Here is a 19,275-nt window from a genome sequence, read left to right on the forward strand (position 1 = left end):
TTGTAATGATGTTGACAAGTGGCTACTTTCACAATCAGAAACAAAGGCAGTATATAGAAGCGCTACCACAAAGTGCACAGGGTTATGGAACAAGGCCAGTCGTTCAACAGTGGCTGCAGAGACAGTGGATGGCATTATTGGAAAGAAACTGCTAGTTCCTTGCACTACAAGATGGAATTCGTTTTATGATTCCCTGGCTCGAATCTGAGATTTCTCTTATTGAGCTGAACACCATCTTCTCCAAGTTTGGGTTGACAGCCATGACAGAGCGGGAACATCAGTTCATCAGGGAGTACTGCACTGTCATGAGGCCACTTACAGTGGCCCTGGACATTCTTCAGGGAGAAGACAACACTTTTTATGGGATACTCCTACCCACACTGGAGACATTGATGTTTAAGACCCTGGAGTTGAGCAGTGGCCTGCAAATTCTTGAAAACCTTCCAGAGGCAGTATTTCACAAAACCATTGGATGTGACTTGTGGAGATCAAAATTTGAACATCAGTTTCTCTATGCACCAGATTGCCCACTCAACTTACTGGGCTGCGACCTGCTGACTAAATTGGGTCTGACTATCTCCTGCAATGAACAAGGACTATTGGGCCTGACTATCTACTGCAGGGGTCACCAACACGGTGCCCGCGGGCACCAGGTCGCCCGCAAGGACCACATGTGTCGCCCGCGGGCCTGTTCTAAAAATAGCTCACCATAACAACTTACCAGCAACCTGCATCTATTTTTATTTTTTCTTGCTATTTTTTTAAATCACAATTGCATTGGTGTCAATTTGTTAGAGACAATATATTAAAAAAAATATTATTAAATATTAGATCAGCGTTAGCTGGTCTCCACGGAAACAGTTGTCGTGAAGACCAGCAAAGGTGAGGAGATGAGGAAAACATGGCGGAAAAAAGAAAGAAAACATATCATTTTCACAGTGAATGGGAGGAAGAGTTCTTTTTTACCACTGTGAAAGATTCATGCGTGTGTCTCATTTGCGGGGCGACTGTGGCAACGGCAAAGCAGCACAACGTGGAGAGACATTTCCGAACGTGTCACACAAGCTACCATGCTAACTACCCAAAGGGCAGCACACTGCGAGCGGAAAAGGCCCGCGAGTTAAAGGCAGGTTTGAGCAAACAGCAGTCTTTTTTCACGAGACCGGTGAAAAGCTCCCAAAAAGCAACCGAAGCCTCATTTAGAGCTACACATTTCATGATTAAGAAAAAGAAGGCATTTTTAGATGGAGAGGTTTTCAAAGAAGCAATGATGATAATTGCAAAAACTGTGCTTAAAGACGAGAAATATGGAAACGATGTAATCTCCACTCTCTCCGATGTCCAGCTGGGGGCAACTACAATTGTTAGAAGAGTGTCGGCTATGTCCGGGAACTTGGCCGATCAGTTGGATCAGGATCTGTCAAAGTGCAGGTGGTTTAGCATCCAGTGTGACGAGTCCGTGGACAGCAGCAGTACAGCACAGCTGATGGTCTTTATCCGGATGGTATTTGATGGTTTCTCCACAAAAGAAGAACTTCTGACACTACTGCCGCTAAAGACAACTACAAAGGGAATTGACATCTATAACGCGGTGAAGGAGTTTTTCGCGAAGAAAAAGGTACCGTTGGAAAAGCTGGTATCAGTGACTACTGACGGGGCTCCTGCTATGATCGGCCGACATACAGGATTCATCGCTCACTGTAAAGGTGACACAGAGTTCCCAAACTTCATGCATTACCACTGCATCATTCACCAGCAGGCGCTATGCGCAAAGGTGATCGGCTTCGAGCACGTCATGACTCCTGTCGTGAAGATCATAAACCGCATCCGCTCCAGAGCTAAACAGCACAGAACATTCAAGGTGCTATTGGAGGAGCTGTCAGCTGAATATGGTGACCTGCTACTACATACGGAAATCCGATGGCTCAGGGGACGGATTTTGCTTGCGTTTTTAACGGACATTACTGGGAAACTGAACCATTTGAACTGTGAGCTGCAAGGCAAAGGTAAGACTGTTGCTGACATGATAAGTGCTTTAAATGGATTTAAAGCCCAGATGAGCATCTTCTCTGTGCATTTACAGAGAAAAAAGGTGCTGCACTTTCCCTCTGTGCAGATGGTGCTGAAAGACAATGCTTCTGCATCTGAGACTTTTGACAAAGTTGCAGAAAAGTACACTCAAGTCATAAACCGACTTGGTCAAGAGTTTGAGAACGGGTTTTGTGACCTTGATCAGCTTGAGCCATGTGTATCATTTGTTTCCAATCCCTTCATGAATGTGGACACAACATGCATTGCTGAGCAACTAAGTTCAATGTTCAGCTTGGATGCTGGACAGGTGGAAATCGAAATTGTAACATTGCAAAATGACGTCCACCTCAAAGCCTATCAGGGTGCACCAAACTTTTGGTGCTTTGTTGACACAGAAAAGTACAGTGGTGTATGCACAGCAGCTATGAAGGTTGCCAGCCTGTTTGGTTCAACCTATCTTTGTGAATCAGCCTTTTCTGACATGAACTTCATCAAGAACAAACACAGAACACGCCTCTCTGATGCACATCTGCAAGACTCACTCAGAGTTGCAGTGTCAAGTTATACCCCAGATTACAACACACTGGTGAACAGCATGCAATGCCAGGTTTCCCACTAACAGACAAAGAAAGCCATAACAGGTGTTCTCAGTGGCAACATTACAGTGTCATGTCAAAGTTGAATTTAATTATTGAAAAACAATTGTGTTTGTTAAGTGTGACATGTGATAATTTGTTTTAAAATGCTGCCAATTTGGTGAAAAGTTCTGTAAAATTTGAAAGTTGATTTTTGTATGTTACATACATACATTATTTTTGTATGTAACAGTGCATAATTTCCTAAAATTTGTTAGTGGTAAGTGAAAATGTTGTAGAAGTGATCACTTCAAATGTAAATACTTGCAGTGATATATAGAAACTAGAAAGGGAAAATTTCAGAAGAAATTTTATGTGTGCCTATGCCGCTGGTAATCAGTGTAGTTTGCCATTCATACAGCTACAGAGAGCAAAACTCAGCAGAGCAGCCATTCTCCACCATGAATTATGATAAAAACAAACACCGCTCGCGCCTCACAGATGACAGCTTACAGTTTTGGGTGAAGATGAAGTGACTTTGTACAGCCCCAATTTGCAGACGCTGTGCACACAGGTTCATGAGCAGAAGTCCCATTGTACCACGGCAGACCCAACAATGTTTGCATGAACACGCTTTGAAGCATTATGTTATGGACCACTTTTCACACATGGTTGGTGTACCCACACAGGCAGCTGTAGCTTTTCAACTCATAGCCCAACACACACCCAAAAAACAGCCAAGAGAGCACAGACTTTACACCCGTGGGTCCACCTCCCCTGCAGCGGCACTGCAGACCACGCCCCGACACACACATCAAACACATAAAATAAATATATATGCACTTTTGCATTCACTTTTTGTTTTTTGTTATTTTTACACAGTGTTCTGAATGATGAACAATGGTCTACAGCCAACCTTGTGTATTATTATACAAACTTTGGTTGTAAGATTCGGATAAGCATTTAATAAAAGCTAAATATTTTATATGAGAGTAAGAAAGAAAAGTATATCTTTATGTCCACCTTTCTCTGTTAATGCCCTACCTGGCCCCCTGGCAAAAGCTTTGCTAGATCCGCCCCTGCACAGTTACCAGCTGTCAGCTACACAAAAAAAGGAGCTTGGTGTTTACAGGGAGTGCAGAATTATTAGGCAAATGAGTATTTTGTCCACATCATCCTCTTCATGCATGTTGTCTTACTCCAAGCTGTATAGGCTCGAAAGTCTACTACCAATTAAGCATATTAGGTGATGTGCATCTCTGTAATGAGAAGGGGTATGGTCTAATGACATCAACACCCTATATCAGGTGTGCATAATTATTAGGCAACTTCCTTTCCTTTGGCAAAATGGGTCAAAAGAAGGACTTGACAGGCTCAGAAAAGTCAAAAATAGTGAGATATCTTGCAGAGGCATGCAGCAGTCTTAAAATCGCAAAGCTTCTGAAGCGTGATCATCGAACAATCAAGCGTTTCATTCAAAATAGTCAACAGGGTCGCAAGAAGCGTGTGGAAAAACCAAGGCGCAAAATAACTGCCCATGAACTGAGAAAAGTCAAGCGTGCAGCTGCCAAGATGCCACTTGCCACCAGTTTGGCCATATTTCAGAGCTGCAACATCACTGGAGTGCCCAAAAGCACAAGGTGTGCAATACTCAGAGACATGGCCAAGGTAAGAAAGGCTGAAAGACGACCACCACTGAACAAGACACACAAGCTGAAACGTCAAGACTGGGCCAAGAAATATCTCAAGACTGATTTTTCTAAGGTTTTATGGACTGATGAAATGAGAGTGAGTCTTGATGGGCCAGATGGATGGGCCCGTGGCTGGATTGGTAAAGGGCAGAGAGCTCCAGTCCCACTCAGACGCCAGCAAGGTGGAGGTGGAGTACTGGTTTGGGCCGGTATCATCAAAGGTGAGCTTGTGGGGCCTTTTCGGGTTGAGGATGGCGTCAAGCTCAACTCCCAGTCCTACTGCCAGTTTCTGGAAGACACCTTCTTCAAGCAGTGGTACAGGAAAAAGTCTGCATCCTTCAAGAAAAACATGATTTTCATGCAGGATAATGCTCCATCACACGCGTCCAAGTACTCCACAGCGTGGCTGGCAAGAAAGGGTTTAAAAGAAGAAAAACTAATGACATGGCCTCCTTGTTCACCTGATCTGAACCCCATTGAGAACCTGTGGTCCATCATCAAATGTGAGATTTACAAGGAGGGAAAACAGTACACCTCTCTGAACAGTGTCTGGGAGGCTGTGGTTGCTGCTGCACGCAATGTTGATGGTGAACAGATCAAAACACTGACAGAATCCATGGATGGCAGGCTTTTGAGTGTCCTTGCAAAGAAAGGTGGCTATATTGGTCGCTGATTTGTTTTTGTTTTGTTTTTGAATGTCAGAAATGTATATTTGTGAATGTGGAGATGTTATATTGGTTTCACTGGTAAAAATAAATAATTGAAATGGGTATATATTTGTTTTTTGTTAAGTTGCCTAATAATTATGCACAGTAATAGTCACCTGCACACACAGATATCCCCCTAAAATAGCTAAAACTAAACACAAACTAAAAACTACTTCCGAAAACATTCAGCTTTGATATTAATGAGTTTTTTGGGTTCATTGAGAACATGGTTGTTGTTCAATAATAAAATTATTCCTCAAAAATACAACTTGCCTAATAATTCTGCACTCCCTGTATGAGAGTAAGAAAGAAAAGTATATCTTTGTGTCCACCTTTCTCTGTTAATGCCCTACCTGGCCCCCTGGCAAAAGCTTTGCTAGATCCGCCCCTGCACAGTTACCAGCTGTCAGCTAAATAAAAAAAGGAGCTTGGTGTTTATTTCTCTCAGAAACAGTTCATAACTTCCCTTCAACTCATTCATGTCACCTAAAAAAAAGGTAAACCTGTTTCTCCATCACCAGTTCAGCTCTGATGATTCAGTAAGGTCATCTCCTGGTTTCGACCAGCCGCTTCTACAGCTGTGGCTCCAGCAAACATCAGCTGATACTAGAAATTAAAATCAAATGAATTCTAACAACAGCTGATCAAGCTTAAACGTGCTGCTGTTGTTTAGCGCGATAAACAAACAAGAGAGAAAAGCCGATCATTGATCAGTTTCATGACTTAAGTTTGAACAGGCGAGAGAATGACAGGGGAGGCTGTCATAAAGTTCAACATCAGTAACTTAGCGGGCACACAGCTGTATAGAAACTCCATCATGCTAGCTACCACGCAGTACGAGTTATTATAACTGATTGTAAAAAGTCAGCACAACAAAAATAAACTACACCTAAACTCGATTTATATCTGACCCAAATAGAGTGCAGGTCATAACTTCTTACCTGAAATTCAGTTCACCTCACGCTCCGACCGGCAGCCGCCTGCTTCTCCTGCCTTCGGTTTCCCTGATCCACGATCTACCACCGGTCGATCGGCGGTCGCCTCGCCGCCTCGTTCCCCGCATGTTCTTTCTGACACACACCGGTGGATAGCTGCCCTCGGTTGTAGCTCCGCGTCAGCGACTACCAAACAACTCAGTTATTTTTTCCACATCGACCAGCATCTGGACAATCCACCGCCTTTCACTGTTTGTACCGTTACTAAAAAAAAACCCTCATCGGCTCATAAAAACGAAAAATAAGTCCAGCTATGACCCTGAGTCAAAAAGACAGCCAGCTCGGGTTAGCTAGCTACCTGTCTAGCTCTTTGCAGGCACCGAAAACATCAGAGCTAATATGGGATGTCTTGGTAACACGAGCAGATATTTGAAGTTTACATCTGGCCAATCCACCACCTTTCACTGTTTATACCGTTACTAAAATGAATAAATAAATAAATCATCGGTCCATATAAACGAAAAATAAGTCCAGCTAAAACACATACTGTCGGCGAGCGACCGGGTGCTGACACGAGTTTCACCCGCCTCAATATAAGCCAAGCCTGGGTGCTTTTTCACGAAGGGTCGCTAGCGGTGCTAGCTAACTATGCTAGCGGCGCTAGCTAGCTAGCCGGCTATCAGCAACACATAAGAGAACTGCTGCTAAATAAACTACACCTAAACTCGGTTTATATCTGACCCAAATAGAGTGCAGGTCATAACTTCTTACCTGAAATTCAGTTCACCTCACGCTCCTGCCTTCGCTTTCCCTGATCCACGATTGACCTCCGCGTTAGCAAACACCGGTCGATCGGCGGTAGCCTCACCGCCTTGTATGTCTCGTTCGCGGCATGTCCTTTCTGTCACACACCGGTGGATAGCTGCCCTCTGTTGTAGCTCCACCACCAAACAACTCAGTTATTTTTTCCACATCGACCAGCATCATCGGCCCATATAAACGAAAAATAAGTCCAGCTAAGACACAGACCCTTGCCGAGCGATCGGGCGATTAAACAAATTTTAGCCACCTCACTATCAGCCAAGCCTGGGTGGTTTTTCACGAAGGGGCGCTAGCTAGCTAAGCTAGCGGCGCTAGCTAGCTAGCCGGCTATCAGCAACACTTAAGAGAATTGTCGCTAATATGGGATGTCTTGATAAAACGAGCAGATATTTGAAGTTTACACACCTACATTCTCGCCTGAAAATATCTTAAAAGTGTATTTTGTGACCTAGAAACATGAATAAAAGACATATAAAACGAAGTGGTGTCCGCCATTGTTTGACTCGGTAGAGGCATGCTATGAATTGTGGGATATGTAGTTTTCACCAAGCATGGCACCCTTTAGGCCGTACTTCTCCCGGTATACCACTAGAGAGAGCCAACCCACCACAAATGAAGTCTGTTTCTATGGTGCCAAAAGCAGAATCTTTCTCAGGAGCCTAGAAATTCGCCTAAATTTGCACTAAAATCTAAATATTTCAAAAACTATAAAAGTTATAAACACCAAAAGTCACACCATACTAGCCCAGCTCCAGCCGCACAAAATGATGTAACATATGTACCCCTATTGTCAAAACTGTTTGGCAGAGGAGCGCGGGAAAATTTTCACTAAAATATTAATATTTAAAAAACTATAATAGTCATAAACACCAAAAGTCATAGCACACCATTCCAGATCCAGCCGCACAAAATGAGGTAACATATATGAAGCTTTTCTCAAAACTGCGGGGCGTGATACGTGCCGAAATTTAGGCGGAAGATGGAGAATAATAATAATAATAAGAATAATAAATCCGACGAATAGTAATATGTGTGCCTCTTGGCATAGGCACACATAATAAAGCGTTGCATATTGATATTTGTTTCCTACCTTGATTCCTACTTGCATTCTTTATAATTATGGTGAAAAATAATTAAAATAATTAGTGTCTTTACATAGATGAATATTATTAATTATTAATGATAACACATAATTAAAGTTAAAATGAGGAAATTTGTTATTTGAGAAGTGTATGTCAAACTGGTAGCCCTTCACATTAATCGGTACCCAAGAAGTAGCTCTCACTTTCAAAAAGGTTGGTGACCCCTGATCTACTGCAATGAACGAAGACTCTGAATCTGCTTGCCACTAAAAGAGCAACTTGGCCACAATCATTGAGTCCTATATATGGCACTAAAGCAGAATCAGAAGAAAATCTGACTAAAATCTTTTGGTCATGACTAGTACGCAGAACCCAAAACACCACACATTCACTACCAATTCATGGCCGTGTGGCCAGCTGAAACAGTTCAGGGGGCTGAACGGGAGGCCAGTGACTAAGACGGAGCATATCAGGAGGCTCACCGGGAGGCCGACTGAGAAGCCAGTGATGAAGACGGAGCAGATCTGGAGGCTGACAATGATGGCGAAGATCCTCAGCTGACGGGACCGGAGGCTGACAATGGAGAAGACAGAGACGGAAACTATAAGGTGGCTTGGAAGATGGCCGGCACTGTTGTGGCCTAGCAGATGGCCAGTGAGAGAGACCCTCAGGTGGCTTTGCTGGAGGCTGACGTCGATGAGGATGGAGACCCTTGATGGAGAAGGACTGGGTTTTGGCGAAGCAGGACGTGGCAGTGCACTGGCTACCAACTCGGTTGGAGCCCAGACCTCTGGCTCAGGACCTGGTGGTGCAGTGAGCACCGACTTGGGCAGAGTGCAGACCTCTGGCTCTGGTGGAGTAGGACAGTACGGTGCAGAGACCTTTGGTGGAGCAGAAACAGTACCAATTGTTGTGGAGACTGAGCTGGCTGGGGCAGTGCAGGGGCACAGGTGGCTGCGTGTGGCACACAGCCTGCTCCAGATGCTTCCCAGATTCGGGCAAACAGGGACCCTCCAGCTCAAGTTTGCGCACAGATGATGGGTGTTCCTCAGGCTCAGGCAGATGGAAACCTGCAGGCTCAGGCGGCACTGTGGAGTCCGCAATAGGCTAGGTCTGCTCAGCTGAGCTCCCAGCTGACACAGAAGTCTGAGATAGCTCGGCTGAGCTCCCAGTAGATGCAGGAAGGAGACCTTCGGTGGTCCAGAGTAATTTAACCAGGCGCAGGTGAGGGTTCTTCCAGGAGACTGTAAGTCGGGCTGAACGCCAACGAGGCAAAGTTCATGAATGCCCCGAGGTGTGGGCAATGTGCCTCACCAAACTCTAGAAGTGGACCAGATCTCTGTCCCTCACGGGGTGATTTGAGTCCGCTGAGTTCATGTTGTGGTTGTGTCGTTCTGTCATGGATAGCTGTGTGGCAGGAAGGAGTAGGAGCCGAACTCAAGACTCAAAAATCGAAGGGATAAAATAAAAGAGGCAGCTTTATTGTTGTACAAAAACTTGAACGCTACAAACAAGAAAACAAAACCTAAACTAGAAACATGGATCTAAGAAATGAGAACAGAGAACTAGGAGCAGCCAGGAACATGATGAGCACAGGGAAAAACACAGCAACATGGACAACAAGCAGAGCAAGACAGAGGGCTAAAATATGCACAGGGTAACGAGAGGATGGGAAACAGGAGGGAACACAGCTGGAACTAATCAGACATAACAAGACAGGGTTGAAGCAAAACTGAACATACTAAACACAGGACGAGAGACTGTCAAAATAAAACAGGACGTACGATAACCATGGAGACAAAAATTAAGACATGCAGGCTTGACACTGGGACTGGGGGAGAAATAGACATGGGAACACAACTGACTGGGCCACAGAAAGGGAACACTGAATGAGAAGACGAGACTTAAACACACAAGGCTGGCAAACATGGAACGTGGAACACAGGGGAGTCATGGAAACAACCTAAAGACCAGAAAGTGCAAATATATCATAAAACAGAAAACAACAAAGAATATTACTTAAACCATGAAAGATCGATGGGCGTATCTGAAAGGGAACTATATTTGCTTTATTTGCTTTGGACAGTAAACAGGAAGTTCTTTTGTTCTGCTCAGTCAGACCAAGCAGGGGGCCACACAAGGCATTTGGAATAAGCCAGGGATTGTAGGTAGAATACTATAAAGTACATATCTATGTGCCTCCAAATGAAGATGTATTTGTATATGTTTTATGTGAATGGGTTGTCAAGCTTTATAGTTAACAATGAGTTAAAAATCATTAGGTTATTTCTTGTTCAGTTCTCACTTTGACTTAACATGATGCAGTTTCTTGTTTCATTTTTTCTTTGATATAGGACTGTTTGGACCATCTGAACTGTGCATTTGTGAGTGGGACCTAAACAATGCACTAGAAGTTAATATTGTGTTTTTAATCATAACTGTTGTTGGCTTTTTAGCAGTTATATATGAGTTTTGATGTAATTGGAAAACAACCCACTATAGCTGTTGACCCAGTCAACCATAGACTATTTTTTGCTGTAAGGAAATTGAGAAACTTTCTGCTATAGTAGTCAGACAAGCTTGACCCTTATTAAGTTACCCCTATTGCCTAGCCTTTCTGTATTCAGCTTTATCACCCTGTTACTTCCACAAGGGAACAGATAGCTGCTATAAGGAACAAAACACAAAGCTGCTCTGCTTCTATCCTGAGGCAGGCTTCACTAAAGAAAGCTTGGCTGAATTGAAAAAAAGAAGAAGACAAAAACGTCTTCAAATGGATTTTTTAAACTCAGCTGCTGAGAAAAACACCACTTTTGTGCGACCTGCAAATTTTATAATAAGTGGATTTGTTGGCATACCTAATATTAGGTATTACTTTGTCTTTCTGTGCTTTATTTACATTTTTTCAGTGGTGGGAAACACAGCTGTGATGCTTATAATAATTTTTGACCATACATTAAGAAGTCCTAAATATATTGCAGTTTTTAACCTTGCATTTACAGACCTGTTAAGTAACTCTGCTTTGGTGCCAAAGGTTCTTGACATTTCTCTGTTTAACCATCACTATATTTCTTACAACAACTGCTTGACATTCATGTTTTTCTGCTTTACTTTAATTTCAATGCAGGCTTTTAATCTGGTCGTTCTGTCCTTTGACAGAATCATGGCTATCATGTACCCGTTGCACTATCAAATGAGAGTGAGCCACAAAATCATTCTGTCTTTGATCACCTTTTTCTGGCTTCTTGCTATTGCTCTAACAGGAACTGCAGTTGGCCTTCTCACCAGACTACATTTTTGTGAATCTGTGGTATTGTGACCATGGCCCTATATATCGGCTTGGCTGCAATGATGTTACCCCTAACAAAACAATTTCTGCTTGGTCAAGAGCTTTTGTTCTATGGCTTCCTCTGATATTTGTCTTGGGAAGTTACTGCTGTATAGGTTATTCTTTGTCAAGAATTTCTACATGTAAGGAAAGAGTGAAGGCTTTGAAAACCTGTACAGGTCACCTTTCATTAGTGGCAATATATTTCATTCCTATTTTAGTTGTTTATAGTTTTGGGAGTACAATACATCCAAATCTTTAGCCAGTGTCATGCCTCCCATGTTAAACCCAATAATCTATGTTCTTCAAACTGCAGAAATAAAAAAATCTTTGAAACGGTTGTTAAGAGCTAAAATACAAATATGTCACACAGAGTGCTGTAGTTTAATGAAACACATGTAGCAAAACACTTATAATTCAGTGTAAGCAAAAAAAAACAAAACAACAACATTATATAACCATGACACTAAAAAGGACAACCATTTGAAAATTAAAGTGGGAAACCCTAAAATAAGTGAATTAATCTTTTATTTGAATGTTTCCTAATTGTATTCTGCAGGGGTAATTCCTTCCCTTAACATGTAGAAATGATTGCAACTTGCATCCAATGAAAAAAGTAGCAGCAGGACTAACCTTTCTACACTATACCTTTCCACAAGCAATAGCTAGCTGCTGTGCATATGAAGCTTGTTTGTTTTGGGGTTTTTTTAAAAATGTTTTTCATTGAAATAATAAAAGGGAAAAATGAATTTTGTTTTTCTAGAAAGAATACTAAAGGATTGATATTTTGGGCATCTTTCTAATTTCAATGCATTATACGTACATCAGGAAAAAATATTTGAGTTTTATGTTGTGATTTATGAACTTTTTGTAATAATCTTGGCTTAAATGTAAGTGTTGCCATTTTAGGACATAATGCACCAGTACACTTTTTAAAACAGGTATGTAGAGAAAAATATTTTCTCTTCTATACTTTGTTTTATCGGAGTTCACACTGAAACTAAAAGTAACTTGCTTAAGATGTTTATTTATTGTTTGATCTAAGAATATTTCAGCATGTACTCCTGCCTTTGTCTGTCATGAAAATGTATATATATTACTGCAAATACCATTTTAACAAAAGTCTGACCAATTTTGTAATAAAATGTGAAGATCTGACCAAACTGAAAGAAAGCTAGAAACGTCAAGCAAGCTCAACCTGTCATGATCCTGGACCAAACTATTCTTAGTTTTCGTGTGTTTTGTATTTTGTTCTTTATTTATGCCTTGGTTTCTAGGTGGTTCTGTTAAGATGTTCCTTATTTGATTTCCCCATGTGACTTTACCCCCTGTGTGCCCATCTGTGTATCGGTGAGTCCTCGTCTCCCCTCCTTGTGTTTTATTCCATGTTTCCCCAGCCCGGTATGTCTGTGCTCTCCCCGTGCTCTCACTCTCTCCTCCCGTCTGCACCTCTGTGTACTTCCTGTTTTACTTTGACAGTCTCCCGTCAGTGTTGCATTTACTCCTGCCGTGTCTTGTTATGATTATCAGTGTCACCTGTGTTCCCCTTGTGCTCCCACTTCCCTCGTTAACCCTCTGTGTATTTATGTCTGCGTCTCCCTCAGTTCTGTGTCGCGTTCTCCCTCATTCATGGCCGTGTGTTTCTCTGTGTACTATGTTATAGTTTCCCAGTAGTGATGGGTAGATGAGGCCTCGTGAAGCGTTTCAGCACATTCCCCAAACTGTATCGATACTGTGTGGACACAGTGTTGCTGTTTTGCTCCATACTGACACCTGCTGGACCTTAAATATCATTGCAGGCAACTTACTTGAGACTCACAACAGACACTGATTCAATGACCTATTCATACTTGTATACACTGTAAGGTATTGTACTTTCCATGGAATCATTTTATATGTTTTACATTGCAAATATTGTAGAAATCTTTAAAATATATTGTGAATTACATTAAGCGAAAATTAAATGAAAGTATTGTGAATATAATATTACCCATTTAAATGTAATTGACTCAGAGTTTATTATAAATTTCTATTCAGAAAAATAAGTTTATCCAATGTTTTTGCATTCAGTCTATTGCGTTTTATTTTATTTTATTTTATTATTTTTTTTAAACCATTTCCCCAGCTTTGGAAAACTCAGAGGCACAGATGAAGCTGGGGTACACAAAAACTGTAAAGCCAGGTGGAAAAGGTTCAGATAAGATATCTTCCTATTCCTCCAGTACGTTAAAGGATCCTCTGATCTTGGAATGTTTCTCTCCGACACTCTCCACAATACTAAGGGGTTGGCAGTCCTTTATAATAAAATTCAGGACTGCCTGGTCCAGAACAGTCTTCGATGCTTGATTTCAAAATAAAAAAAACACATATTAACAAAAGAAAATGATGATAAAGCTGTTCAGTGTCAATATAGGCCGACCTGTGTTCATTCTCGGTGTGTTTGTCTCCTCATTTTCATGTTTGGCTCTGTAATGCCTAAACACTGAGGAGGTGCTTTTGTTTGTGTAAGAAATGCAGAACAGATGTGACATTTAACCTGCAAAAAATGAAATAAATAATTTACACTGCAGGTCACATACTTGAACTCCTCCACTTGGGGCAGGAACTCATCCCCGACCTGGAGTGGGCACTCCACCCTTTTCCGGCTGAGAACCATGGCCTCAGATTTGGAGGTGCTGATCCTCATTCCCGCTGCTTCACACTCGGCTGCGAACCGTTCCAGTGCGAGCTGGAGGCCTTCACCTGATGAAGCCAACAGAACCACATCATCCGCAAAAAGCAGAGATAAGATTCTGAGGCCACCAAAGTGAAGGCCCTCCGCCACTTGGCTGTGCCTAGAAATCCTGTCCATAAAAATTATGAACAGAACCGGTGACAAAGGGCAGCCCTCGCGGAGCCCATCACCCACCGGGAACAAGTCCGACTTATTGCCGGCAATGCGAACCAAACTCTTGCAACGGTTGTATAGGGATCGAATGGCCCGTAGCAATGGGCCAGACACCCCATACTCCCGCAACACCTCCCACAGGACACCCCGAGGGACACGGTCGAATGCCTTCTCCAAGTCCACAAAACACATGTAGACTGGTTGGGCAAACTCCCATGCACCCTCAAGTATCCTTGAGAAGATAAAGAGCTGGTCCAGTGTTCCGCGACCAGGAAGAAAACCGCATTGTTCCTCCTGTATCCGAGGTTTGACTAGCAGACGAACTCTCCTTTCCAGCACCCTGGCATAGACTTTCCCAGGGAGGCTGAGGAGTGTGATCCCCCTGTAGTTGGAACACACCCTCCGGTCTCCCTTCTTAAAGATGGGGACCACCACCCCGGTCTGCCAGTCCAGGGGTACTGCCCTTGATCTCCACGCAACATTGTAGAGGCGTGTCAACCAGGACAGCCCTACAACATCCAGAGCCTTCAGGAACTCGGGGTGGACCTCATCAACACCAGGGGCTCTGCCACCGAAGAGTTGTTTAACTGCCTCAGTGACCTCGCCCCTGGAAATTGGCGGGTCATTCCCCTCATCCCCAGACTCTGCTTCCTCCTCGGAAGATGTGTCAGTGGGATTAAGGAGGTCCTCGAAGTATTCCTTCCACCGCCTGACAATTTTCTCAGTCGACGTCAGCAGCACTCCGCCAGCACTATACACAGTGCAGGTAGAGCACCGCTTTCCCCTCCCAAGACACCTGACGGTTTGCCAGAATCTCTTCGAGGCAGTCCGAAAGTCTTTTTCCATGGCCTCTCCGAACTCCTCCCACACCCGAGTTTTTGCTGAAGCCACTGCCCGAGCCGCATTCCTCTTGGCCTGTCGTTACCTGTCGGCTGCCTCCGGAGTCCCACAGGCTAACCAAGCCCGATAGGACTCCTTCTTCAGCCTGGTGGCTCCCTTCACCTCTGGTGTCCACCATTTGGTTCGGGGGTTACCACCACGGCAGGCACCAACCACCTTGCGGCCGCAGCTCAATGCAGCAGCTTCGGTGATGGAGATGCTGAACATGGTCCATTCGGACTCAATGCCCCCAGTCTCCCTCGGAATGCTGTTGAAGCTCTGCCGGAGGTGTGCGTTGAAGATCTCGCGGACTGGGGCCTCTGCTAGACATTCCCAGCACACCCTCACTACGCGTTTAGGCGCACCGGGTCTGTCCAGCGTCCTCCCCCGCCACCTGATCCAACTCACCACCAGGTGGTGATCAGTTGACAGCTCAGCCCCTCTCTTTACCCGAGTGTCCAGAACATATGGTCGCAGGTCTGGTGATACGATTACAAAATCGATCATCGACCTGCGGCCTAGAGCGTCCTGGTGCCACGTGCACTTACGGACACTCTTATGTTTGAACAAGGTGTTCGTTATGGCCAAACTGTGATTTGCACAGAAGTCCAATAACAAAACACTGCTCGGATTCAGATCAGGGAGGCCGTTCCTCCCAATCACGCCCCTCCAGGTCTCGCTGTTGTTACCCACGTGAGCATTGAAGTCTCCCAGCAGGACAACAGAGTCTCCAGGTGGGGCACCTTCCAGCACGCCCCCCAGAGACTCTAAGAAGGCTGGGTACTCTGAACTGCCACTCGGCGCATAAGCGCAGATGACAGTCAGGACCCGTTCCCCGACCCTGATGCGCAGGGAACAAACCCTCTCATCCACCGGGAAAAACCCCAACGTACCGGCAGCAAGCCGAGGGGATATTAGAATACCCACCCCAGCCCGCCGCCTCTCACCAGGGGCAACTCCAGACTGAGACAGAGTCCAGCCCCTCTCTAGGAGACTGGTTCCAGAGCCCAAGCCATGCGTAGAGGTGAGCCCGACTATATCTAGCCGGTACCTCTCAACCTCACGCACTAACTCAGGCTCCTTCCCCACCAGAGAGGTGACATTCCATGTCCCTATTGCCAGTCTTGGCAGCCGGGGGTCACTCCGCCAGGGCCTCCGCTCCTGGCCGCCGCCCGGCACACAATGCACCCGACCCCTATGGCGCCTCCTGCAGGTGGTGGGCCTGCGGGAGGATGGGCCCATGTCTCCTCTTCGGGCTGGGCCCGGCCGGGCCCCATGGACTAAGGCCCGGCCACCAGACGCTCGCCATCAGGCACCCTCCCCGGCCTGGCTCCAGGGCGGGGCCCCGGTAACCCTATCCCGGGCAGGGTAAACTGTTCCCTCGATGTTCTCTTCATAAGGGTCTTCTGACATATTGACTTTTAACTGAATTAACAAAGAAGCTATAATGTGTTACTTAACAGTTAATATGGGGCTGACTTATCTTTAAAACTTTTGGACATAAAAATAGCTGTTAACCGTTGTTTTCAGTCTTTTTAGGTTTTTGATAGTATTTTCATGTCTGTATAGTAAATAGCAAGTTACAGCCTGTAGGTGAATTCGTGCCTACCTTAGCTATCATAGAGCAAAACAAAGTGGTTCACCCTGGATAGGTCATTAGGTCAACACAAAGAGAGAGACAACTATACACTCTCACATGGCCAATTTATTATCATTTTTCTGTTGAGATTTTTAAAAAAATATTTTTTATAGAAAAGGATAACCAGAGGGTGATATCTTTTATCATTTCAATTTGCTGTGTCACGATTTAAAGGATAAGAACCCAAATGCAGACTCAGGAGCCAAGCAGGATTTAAGAAAAAGTAAGCTGTATCTGTGTACATAGTCACACAGTAATTGGAATTAATAAAATATTTCTAAAACTCCTTGAAATAAATGTGTACGCGTTCAGTTCAATGACATTTTTCTGAGTAATTTAAAAAACACTGTTGTGGGGTACAAAGGCACCATAAATTGTCATTGTCCCTGAACGTTTGGACTTAACTGTATTTATTCATCATCAGCTGTGAGAATAACTGATGATCTACCCCAGCTTCTCACTCCTGTGGCTTTTTGTTTGTAAATAGATGTCTGTTAAAATTTATTACTGCTTTAACAAGTGTCTGACGAAATTTATAATAAATTGTAACAGACTGACCAAGCTGAGAGATGAGAAACGTTTTTACCCTTCAGCTGTAAAGGGCTGATGAGGTATTGCTGCCACCCTGCTGGGTGGGCTAGCAGACAACATGGGCACCCAAGTTTGTGAATGCTATAACTCAAGAATGATGTGATGTAGGAGTTTCAAATTGATCCCTTTGGTGTACCTAATAAAAATCTCGAACGAGTTGAAAATCTTGTGAATGCGATTATTGAGAACAAGGCGATGTAGGACATCGATTCATTGATCTATACCTCTAACATCTACAGCAATGACAGAGCGTCATTGGGACTGGAGGAGCATGGTTGGATGGTAACAAACCATAACCATGGGGCCATTGGGACAATGGTCGCTAACTTGCACTACCAGAAGGCAACATTGGAGACATCGAGAATAGTTATGAGTGTCTTGGAATCCCACAGGCAAATGGGAACCGAAACAAGATCACCAGGAAAGCTGGAACTGGAAAATACCTGCATAGTGACAGGCAAGTTCCTGAAGAGTCAGCTGAATGCCAAGAACAAGAATGGGGCAATCAACATCTATGCCCTGCCAGTTATCAGATACCCTGCTGGGATAATAAGCTGGCCAAAAGAGGAAATAGAATCCACTGACATCAAGACAAGAAATCTCCTTGCCACGAATGGAGGGTTTCACACCAGGTCCAGCACCATGAGATTGCACGCTAAGTGGAAGGAAGGAGGCTGAGGACTAATGAATGTCAGAACCACTATCCAGCTATCTTTGTTATTTGAAACAACAAAGATTCAACTGACTATGTGCTTACTGAATACCTCAGGCAGCAGAAACCCGAGAAAGAAAAGGAGATCCTAGGAACGACATCTGAGATCTCTATCCAGAAGAATACAGTCCTAGGGACAGTGTTGGGGAGTAACGGAATACATGTACCGCCGTTACGTATTTAGAATGCAAAATATGAGTAACTGTATTCCGTTACAGTTACCGTTTAAAAAGGTGGTATTCAGAATACAGTTACTTTGTTGAAATAAATGGATTACACGGCGGTTCTTTCCTGTTTCATATTGTCACGGGTCAGGACTGTTTGGGTTTGTTTGACAGCTACGTAATGTTGTTCCAGGCGGCAGCGTTACGGTTGCCATGGTTACAGGGTGACGCGCTCTTTCTCTGCGTGTTTCCTGGGTGAGAAAGCGCTTTGTTGTTGTTGTTGTTGTTGTGCTAAGCTAAAAGGCAGAATGCTACAGGCATGGCCCTAAAGAATGTAGCATCATGGGCAGTGTAGTCCGTGCTGCAGGGAGAATGGACTGCCATACACGTTATGTGTCTGTGAGCGAGGGAGGGAGAGAAAGGAAAAGTCCGAGCTGTCACGGAGCAAAAACGGGAGCTGGAAGCATGTAAATATAATAATAACCACTGCAGCCAAGAAGAGTGCCTGACGAGCCCATTTGTAAGTAAGCTATTAAGACTCAACTGTACACTGTGTTCGTGTTTTCCTCCGGAAAAAATAAGTTCCGTTGGAGCAGTCTTTCAACGCCTCTCTCTGTCTCTGGCAAGCAAAGTTGACCCAGACAACAAAGTAAAGCTAGTTTTCGGCTACCAGCCCGACACGGAACCCACCGTATTAGCCAGAGGTCCCTTTACTACGGTTCAGACCCGCGGACCTTCAGTATCAGTAATAAATCACAGCAATAGTACATTCACGTAGCTGTAAACAGCACGATAATATATTAAGTAATCCAAAGTATTCAGAATACGTTACTCTCATTGAGTAATGTAACGGAATACGTTACAGAATACATTTTGGGGCATGTATTCAGTATTCTGTAATGGAATACATTTTAAAAGTAACCTTCCCAACACTGCCTAGCGACAGCAAAGACCCTCAACCTCCAAGGCGGTAGAGAACCTGAGATTGAAGGCTAAAAGTCTGCCCACATGGGCAAGTGGGGAAATTAAAAAAAAATATTATTGTTCATCACAATATTTCTATCAAAACTTCAAAGTCGTAGTTGTGCAAAGTTATAGACTGATGTGATAATAAAGTGTATCTTTTCACACTTTACTGACTGCTGTTTATTTCATACACTAATTGCTCATATAAAAACAGTAAACTACTTGAAACATCATCCATCCAATTGCAACATGAAATATAAAAAATG

General features: G+C 43.9%; 1 pseudogene; it reads left to right on the forward strand.

Moving 5' to 3' along the window:
• Positions 1–10,616: 10,616 nt before the first annotated feature.
• On the forward strand, positions 10,617–17,845 carry LOC109203809 (olfactory receptor 1F1-like; annotated as a pseudogene).
• The last annotated feature ends 1,430 nt before the right edge of the window (positions 17,846–19,275 follow it).

The sequence above is a fragment of the Oreochromis niloticus genome, linkage group LG10 (genome assembly GCF_001858045.2).
Source record: "Oreochromis niloticus isolate F11D_XX linkage group LG10, O_niloticus_UMD_NMBU, whole genome shotgun sequence".
Lineage (NCBI taxonomy): Eukaryota > Metazoa > Chordata > Actinopteri > Cichliformes > Cichlidae > Oreochromis > Oreochromis niloticus.